The 8,870-nt window shown below is 38.5% G+C and overlaps 1 long non-coding RNA gene across 1 annotated transcript; it reads left to right on the plus strand.

The window, feature by feature from the left end:
- Nucleotides 1-78: 78 nt before the first annotated feature.
- LOC139825942 (uncharacterized) lies at nucleotides 79-7,076 on the plus strand. Its single transcript, XR_011736099.1, has 4 exons — nucleotides 79-327; nucleotides 2,130-2,215; nucleotides 3,714-3,780; nucleotides 6,180-7,076. It is a non-coding gene; the product is annotated as an uncharacterized lncRNA (long non-coding RNA).
- The last annotated feature ends 1,794 nt before the right edge of the window (nucleotides 7,077-8,870 follow it).

Consider the following 8,870-nt stretch of genomic DNA (forward strand, 5'->3'; position numbering starts at 1 on the left):
TTGTAGTCGCGGAGGGCGCGGAGCCCTGGCGGGGCTGGGAATCGCGTCACCGGCTTGTCCCGCTGGAAGGTGCAGACCGATAGTTCGTCCTCTCAGGCGGCATCGTGTTCAAACCTTTTGGAGGTGGCAGCGGAACAGGGGGAGCGCCGGAGTTCTGCGCTCCCGTCCGTTGTCAGGAACACAAAATCATTTCTGTCTCGCTCAGTTTCGCTTTCCCCGGTCGCTTTCTACTACACGCTGAAGGGAGTCCCTCCTTTCAAGCTCTGCCCTGTAAGCCGTATTCATTAAATTTGGCAAAATGCCTGAAGTCAGACGCTGCACCAGGCGGTAAATTATTAGAACTTTTCATTCTTTTTTTTCGGCGGGAGGGGGAAGGGAAAAAAAAAAAAAAAGAAAATAAAAGAGATCCTACTATATATGTATATTTTTTTCAAAACCAGAATATTTACACTTTCTATAGTTTCAGATAGAAATCTTCAAAAAAAATTTTAAAAATGTAAATGTTTCAATGATGGGTGGGCCTCATTTAAGATGCAGGTAACTAATGCAGCACTATTCACTTACAACCAGTAAACTAAGGGGTTTTTTTCAACTTTGTTAGCAGCTGTGTGGCATTGAAAACTCGTATTTCTTGGGCTTTGATTGATGAACCAGCGTTTACAATTTTGTATAGAAAAAAAGCAGCCCTAATAGGGTTTATTCTGTGAAGAAAGCTGTGTTGAAGCACAAAGTATGTGCAAGAAAAACATATCAGGAATGAAGAAAACAAAGCAAAAAGGACATTAGTGTGTGTGTATCTGGAGCTAAGGAACAAATAGTATCTTAGTATCCCATACCTGAAGTCATTTTACTGCCCTTTGTCCCACTAGTAATCAAGTCTCCTCCAAAAATTCCCTGCTGTACTACCTTTAAGACAAAAGATTCCATCAAGAGTACGTATTCATTTTTAATGCCAATAGTTTCCCCTCTTGAACTTTATTAAAATAATATTTCATGGTTGCGAAACCATGTCAAATGAACTAGACCCACAGGAAACTGGCAAAATAAGTACCTTTGCTTCACTAGATCTTGTCTATAATGGGATGGCAGAGAGGGCAATATAGAGCGAGCAGTGGTCCTGTGGTGAGAGTGAATTGACAAGGCAACTATAAGAAAAAAAAAAAAAAACAACACAGAAACCAGAGAAACAGTTCCACGAGAGAGAGTGGAGAGAAAGTGAAGAGAAAAGGAAATTTTAAAAGGGGAAGGGAAAAAATTCTGTCCTGACAAGAACAGCTCTTCTCAGAGTTCAACAGATTAATCTCTTCTCATTAATTTGGCCTAATGTGTTCATCTAGTCAATGGCTCATATTTCCTCGAGATTTCCCCTTTCCTGATCTTAGCCGTGAACCAGGACAGAGCTATTGCCATGAGAGTGATAGACAGTGAATTATTCTAGGAAAAGAGTGCCAGACAAGAGGTGAAAGTATAATACAAAATAAGTTATTCCACAAGCAGCAGAACTAATGCAGCCTGGGTATGACATTTCTAGATCTTCTCCTGTGCACCATCCACATGTAGCCATAGCTCTGCTCATACTCTGTCCACATACCATCCCAAGACCAAAGGCTGTGAGAGGCAGGTATCGGGACAAATTCAGAAACACACACTGATCAGTTGGCCACAGTGAACCTAATGGGCAGCTTGATGTTTCTGCTTCAGCCTCTCCAACCACAGGGGTCCTAATTTTTATCTTTTTCCTTTATACATTCCCTGATTTTCACAAATTTTGTGAGGACATATTTTTTTGTTCCTTTTAGCCCTTGATCAGATTAGGTTGGAATTGGTTCAGGAGTTACAGCAGGTTCAAAAGTTACTGAAAAATTTTGGCAGACACAATGTGATTTCCTAAGCCTTGTTGCCTTAAGAAACAATACTTCGGGGGGAGGAAGAAAAAATTTAGAAAAGGAGAGAGAGAAAAACAGATAAATTAATCATTTTTTTAAAAAAAATCCTTTCACAGGCATTAAGAGCTGTCATATTTCTTTTGGCATTCAGATGCAGCCAGATTGCACAGACTTTTTTTTAAATCCATTGGAGGAAAAAAAATCCTTTCTAACCACTGCAGATCTAATATTTTAAATTTCCAGATTATTCTTTCCTTCCTTGTCAATTGACCAACAGTCACATAGCAACATGAAGAAAAAAACACCTCGAGAAGAGTGGATGGTATGGGGTAAGTCACTGGGCAGTTGAACTTCAGAAGAAAAATACCACATTTAGCTCCATCTGCACAGCATTTACTACAGTCTTTCCTTTCTCAGTCAGCAATGTGATATTTTAATGCAAAATAGCTGTGACAACGCAGCACCAAGTATGGCTGAAGTAAGAGAGATATCTAAATACACCATACTATACATTCGGCACATACTTATATTGGCATAACTACATCCATCCACGCTTTGATGAGTGGGCAAGTCCATTAATTCTTTGTTTATTCTCGTTTTATTTGCTGTCCTTTAATTTAGGATCTTATTGTTTACCCGGGATCACTGGCTGGTTTTGTAGACTATTTTTGCCAAGTCACTAAAGGAAAAGAATACCTCATTCCTCTTCCTAACAATAACTCTCAGCAAGTTCTCCAATACAGCTGGGTTCAGTGAGGGACACCAGCTTCTTTCATCCTTAATTAGAAGATGTAAATCTGTGAAGTCTCAAAGGTAGACTGACACTAAATACCTGGGATGGATATGAATTCTTCTGGATTCCAGGGAAAGAAGGTCCCAGATTGCCTGTGGGGTGGTGAATTCTGCTTGTGTGGTGCGAGACCATTGTGTATGATATATGATTTTCTGTAAGTGGAAATAACTACTAACAATTGTTACTAAAGTAACAATTAAAATGAGCTGCATAATGGGAACGTGCTGTTTGACTGGAGCTTCTAGGTGGTTTGTCATGTACTACAGGTGTAACATTCTTAATTTTAATAATACATTTAGTCACTGTGGTCCATAGCCAAATGTCACACCAAGATATGAAAATAATGATGATATTATAATTTATTTTATTTACATTTTATTGTGATCAGGAAGAATAATTATGAGCTATAAAAAAGTATTACTCAAATGCCCAAGAGGCCATGCATAATTTCCCACCTTTAATCTTGAGTGTCATTGTCATCACATTCTGCATGATGGAGTAAAATGAAAATTAAAAGGCTTTTCTGCAATGCAGCTGAAAAAGATGCCTTCTAGAAGTGCATCTACATAAATAGATCAGTCTTTACATTGTGAAATATTCCCATTTACCCAAAAAGTCAAAAGTATTTCTTGCTACTGATTAGATCATAAAACTTCCTGAGCTCTTATTTTGACTGACACTAACTCTGTGCATCTCAACTTACTGGTCTGTAAAAGTGTGTATAACACTTCACAGCAGGCCTGAAATGCCAATCGACTGGATCTTTAGTCTGGCCCCATCTCAACAGAGAAAAAGAATGTGGTTTTGGGTTACATTAAGTTGGCAGAGTAAAAAAAAAAAACTTAATTCTCTTCCTATGGTGGCTGGCTTTCCTGAAAACTTCTTAGCTGGCTATAATCCTGTCTTTGTTGCAAAAAATGTGTTTTATACATCAAGATAGTTAGCTTGGTGTCAAATCTTAGAAGAAAGTCTAAGATCTTTCTCTGCACTAATTCTCAACAAAATAACTGTAATTTCTCTGTCTTCCATCCTAGATACTTCTACTGTCACCATGGTATCTAAGCTCATCAGAGAAACTGCGTGAGGTTGTTGCTAGCTTGGGTAAGTGGTTTATCTAGTCCAAAGCAACAAAGAGCTAAATATTCTCAAAGTTACATGAATACCTTCCTTGGGGGAAAGGAGCTGAACAATGGTGGGTGCTGCCCTTCCTGTGTAGGTGAGAACAATTATTGACTACAGGCATCTAACCAGAAATGAATGCCTTGATAAAAAGTATCAGTAATTTTCCTGCTTGACAGTTGGGTCTTTATGAGCCCTGTTCAGGCTTCAGAGGTAAAATGAAAATACTGTTCTTGGCCATGTGATGTACTATGAGTTAATTTTTTCCTAATTTCTGCTTTGGGGCCCTTAGAGCTATCTATCTTTTTATTCTTTCTTCTCTGTCCCAGAATAGCTTTTCTTTTTTGTAATAATTTCTCTACTCAGCTTCTGAAGGGAATGAGGCAGTTACTAGTCCAGGAGATAATCTGATTATTGTAATGATGTAGCTACTAGTAATTAACAATAAGAGGTGGAGAAACATGCAACAGAGGAAATGATTGAAAGAAAGTACGAGCAAAGTGGAGATATTTGATATAGTATGTGTAGAAGTGTTGGCACATCAACTGCCTTATTGATATTCATTCTGTTCAGTAATTTCCATACCAGATTTACAGATGGTTGATGTTTTTGCTAGTTGCCAGTCTCTCCAATTCAGACTTTGTCCTGAAATTCATACTGAGCTCTTTAGGAAGCATGTTGTGTGTATCCTGCAGGCTGAAGTATATGCTTTTTGCATCCTTCTGGGTTCTCATCAGAGGATGGCTGTGCTGGAATAGGTGTAAAGCTACAGAAGTGCAATGAGGTCACTTGAGCAACACTGAAGATGTGTAAAGTTGCACAAAAATGTCTGTGCTACTAATGTAAAGCACAGGGATTCTGTAAGCAAAGATGATACAGGGGATGGGAGAGAAAGTATCTTGATAGTCATAATCTGCTGTATGTTTTTTTTAAAAATAATTACTTTTTACTTACAAACTGAGTGGATTTGATAGGGGAACCAGTGAGACTCAGGAAGAATGGTATCACACAATATCATCTCTACTGCAACCTGAAATTGCTTCACATATTATACTACCATTTTGTTAATTATTTTCCCAGTGTTGCCCATTTCTTTAGAGTTCTCTGGGTACAAGATAAGAAGCTCCTGTACACCAAAGATGTGTGCAGAATTTGTCCAATGTACTTCTGATGGCCAATTACTGAAACACTTCTCCTGGCCTGGTGTTCTGAGATAGCTTATTGGAAGGAAAGCTCTGTTTAAATAGGTAGCATAAGACAAGATTTTCTTTCTGCTCTGGTCCATTTTTGTTTTGTTGAAGTTTCCTGAGGATCAGGAAGAATTATCCTCAAGTGCAAGAATCGGAAGGACATGAACTGAACAAATCCAATTTCTGAAATAGGGAACTGTATTAATTGGCTCTGGTGTCAATATATTTCACTGGAAGTCACATATCTGTTTAAGTCTCCTCCTGCCTTATTTGGTTATGACTGTGCTGCAGAAGGGTAATGAAAAACAATATTAGCTGTTCACAATTAATGTGGCAATTGTGGAAACCACACATTCAGTAATTTCTGCCAAGGTGACACCTTAGGCATTGGAGCACTAAGCTATATTATGTGCTTGAGTGATCAAGGCTGGAGTTTATGGCTTATGCTCATTCGTTTGCTTCAGTGTTTAAAAGGAGAATAGTGGAAAAGCTTTATTTTATGCACAGGTTTCTGAGCTGCTTGGCACATACAACTCTCATACGTTTCTTCTAGATGGTGTCAGATGGCCAAAATTAATTTCCCTCATAATTCAAGAACATTCCTGTCCCAAATCAGACAAAGCTAAATCTCTGTCTTTGAAATGTAGTGCTGAAAAAATGCTGGTCAGCTAATCTGAACTCAGATAAAATGAGACTTAACCAATGGAGATGACAAAATTATCAGAGTTAATTGTGTGTGTCTGTAGATGTCCAACATGGTGGAATACTAATCCTTTATGTCCTTCCACAAGCCAAAACTACTAGTATTGTAGATTAACTTGAGTGGAATTATAATGAAGCATAGGTAGGAGAACAGTTCATTCCAAAGTTAATAACATATTGAAAGCATGCATACAAGAAATACTGATTTGAAGGTCAAGAACATGCAGGAAAAAGTAGTGACCCACATTCATCATTAGGGTTGATCTCTGCATAAAGGATCATACCGGTTCTCTTTAAGCAAACAGCAGTAAATTGTGATCGCAGGACGGCTTTACATCTTGTGCTATCTCTTCACAAACAACAATCAATATTTGCTTGGAAATAATACTCAGAGTGTGTCACTCAGCTGTATTCTTAGGCATTTGTCTATTAATAATATAATTTAGGGGTTTTTTAAATGCATCACTCTCAGTCTTATTTAATGCACAGGCTGTCTACAGAAACAAGAAGTTGCACTGACATCCAGCCAAGGACAAGCTTGAGGTACTGACTTATTCTGAGACACTGAGGGAAAGGTTTACTCCCAGGTTGTAACTACACAAGAACATTAAGCTATGAGAAACCCCTAAAAATGAAGCGGCCTTATTTTTGATGAATATTTGATTGTGCCATTTTGGGTGGCTTAGTTGGACGTTGTTTTATATTGGCAGATGGTAAACATGCTTTAATGTGTGATTTCCCAGAACTTCTCAGAAATTCTAGTGTCAATTTTGAGGTGAAACCCCAAGCAGCCTTGTAGGAAAGATTAATACCTCCCTTTCACTGACAAGTTCAGATTGTGAGAGATTTGCTAAGTTCCACACCCCCCTACATCTTAACACGCATTTCCTACCTCCTGTAAAGGTTGGAGGGGACTTTGGCATTGTATGCTCTCAATCTCTCATTAGTGCCACTTCATTTTGCAAAAATAATTTAACTTTCACCTGATACAGAACTGGAACCTGCCAGGGAGCAGCATGGAGATAATCCCACTATTCAAATAATTAATCTGACCAGCAGATAAAGAATATTTCTCCTGTGATTTGTCTCACTGATTAAGTCTTTTGGACAAAAGAATCAGCATCAACCAAAATAATTGAGGGAAGCACAATCCAAGGCCCTCAACTGCCTAGAGCATTTGCTCAAATAATGCAAGCCTCAAATACTAATTCACTTTCTGCCTCGATCACGAAGAAACATAACTTAAGTGTCTGCTACTTTGGAGAGTTCTTGAAATTCTGAACTGTATGTGAAAGGAGACACCACTGCCACCAACTCTGTCAGCCTGATCAGCCACAAACTATTTTTTCCTTGTGGGTATTTCAAACCAAGGAAATCTGTAATCTAAAGGTGCCTTTTTTTTTTTTTTAAAAACACCTGAACAAAAACATGTTTTTCTTTGTATTGTTCAGAGTCACTCTCTTATACTTTCTGGTTTGTTTTCCTACTGAGATAAATCAGTGAGTCATTTAGTGCTAGTACTCTCAATAAACTGATTTTTGTCTGAAATTTCTGTGTCTTTTCTCTCTATTCATGGCTCCATGAAATAATAAGCCAACTCCAAGTGTTACCTCCCACCAACTTTCATGTATAACACCATAAAAAAATAACTTTTTGAGGAATTACTCTCCCTTTCAAGCTGCCTCCCTCATTGCTAGGACACCCTGTTCATAAACAACTTACATCCTCTTGAAATACTGTGTAAACATAGACTTGGAGAAAGTTAAGAGAGTAGTATTAATTGTTAATATCTAAGGGGAACAAACAAGGGGATGGTAAGTACATACACAGCTAGTGTCACCCAGGACAGCACGTGTTCTTACTCACATGATGCTTCTCTGCTCACACTGTTCTCTGATCCAAATCACAACTGGAGTCAGCCATGCCATAGTAAGTTCTTCAGTGGGAAGCCTGGGCTCTCATTGCTAGAATCAATTGACACAAAGACTGCTAGAGTAAGACAAGAGTGATCACTTTTCTGGTAAGCTTTTGTCACATGCTGTGACATGAACAAACTGTCCCAGCTCAGCATTTTCCTAGGGGAGGGGAGTCACACCTCACAGGTAATCATGCTGTCAGTCTGCTCCACAGCTGTTGCCAGCCCTCTACAGAGGAAGCTGCCAGGGCTCACTTTTACAGCTTTTATTTAAAACAGCTGCTTGAATTTCACAGGTGCAAAAGCCTAAGCACTTGAGCACTTCCTAAACAGAAGGCTTAGAGCCACCTTCCTTTTGAACTTTTGTGTTCTGAATTTCATGGAGACTTCTGTCATGAATCAGTTGCTTCATGGCATGCAGAGCTTTTTCATCTGAATGTAAGGAGGACATAACATGCTACTAAACTTTAAAGGTCTATACAAGATGCAGATGAACCATGAAAACCTAAGGTGGCTCTATTTACCCTCTTAATTTCTCAGTTATCTGAGATGAAAGGTACTAATTAAAGGCAACTGTTATGTTGTGTCTAAGTTTTCTTAAGCAAATACACTACTTAGAATATTAGCCAAGCACCTTTTACAGTTTTGAATGTTCAGTCACATAAATTATTAGAAAGCAATGCCTAATAAAACTCAATTAGGCCATCACCGTCTCTGTCTAGGAGCACAGCAGAACCACTGTTATTCTTTCAGTGGTTTTACTTTCCGTTTTGTGACCTGCACTCTTTGTTTCTGCTCTTTTCATTTTTCATTAAAGTAGTCATAAGTCCATAAAAACATAGTGCACCTACTTAACTATTTTTTAATAGAATCCACAGAGGTATTTTCAATTTCATGGTTAAATTGAGATAAGCTTGGATAAGAAGCTTCATTTTAACTAGATCTTGAAGATGAAAAGATAACTCCCTTGTCTTTACTAAGACCTCAGCTAAGACTACTTACTGTTTACCTGTCCTGAGGTGATAATGCATGACTTCACTCTAGTGAGAAAAAGTCTGAGGGTGCTCCTTCTGACTTTTGTGCCTTTGAAGTAGGCCTGCAGTGAGTCAAGGCATGTACTGCTCAGAAGAATGAGGAAAGGTATCTATTACTCAGAAGGAAGGAAGTCCAGTGTCTAGATTCATATCTGCAAAGAGAAGGGTTGAAGAAGCAAGCAACTGGCAGCTCACTTCCCTCTCATCCTTAATTTTGACAGTGTTTTTTAA

This window comes from Patagioenas fasciata, chromosome 1 (genome assembly GCF_037038585.1).
Source record: "Patagioenas fasciata isolate bPatFas1 chromosome 1, bPatFas1.hap1, whole genome shotgun sequence".
Lineage (NCBI taxonomy): Eukaryota > Metazoa > Chordata > Aves > Columbiformes > Columbidae > Patagioenas > Patagioenas fasciata.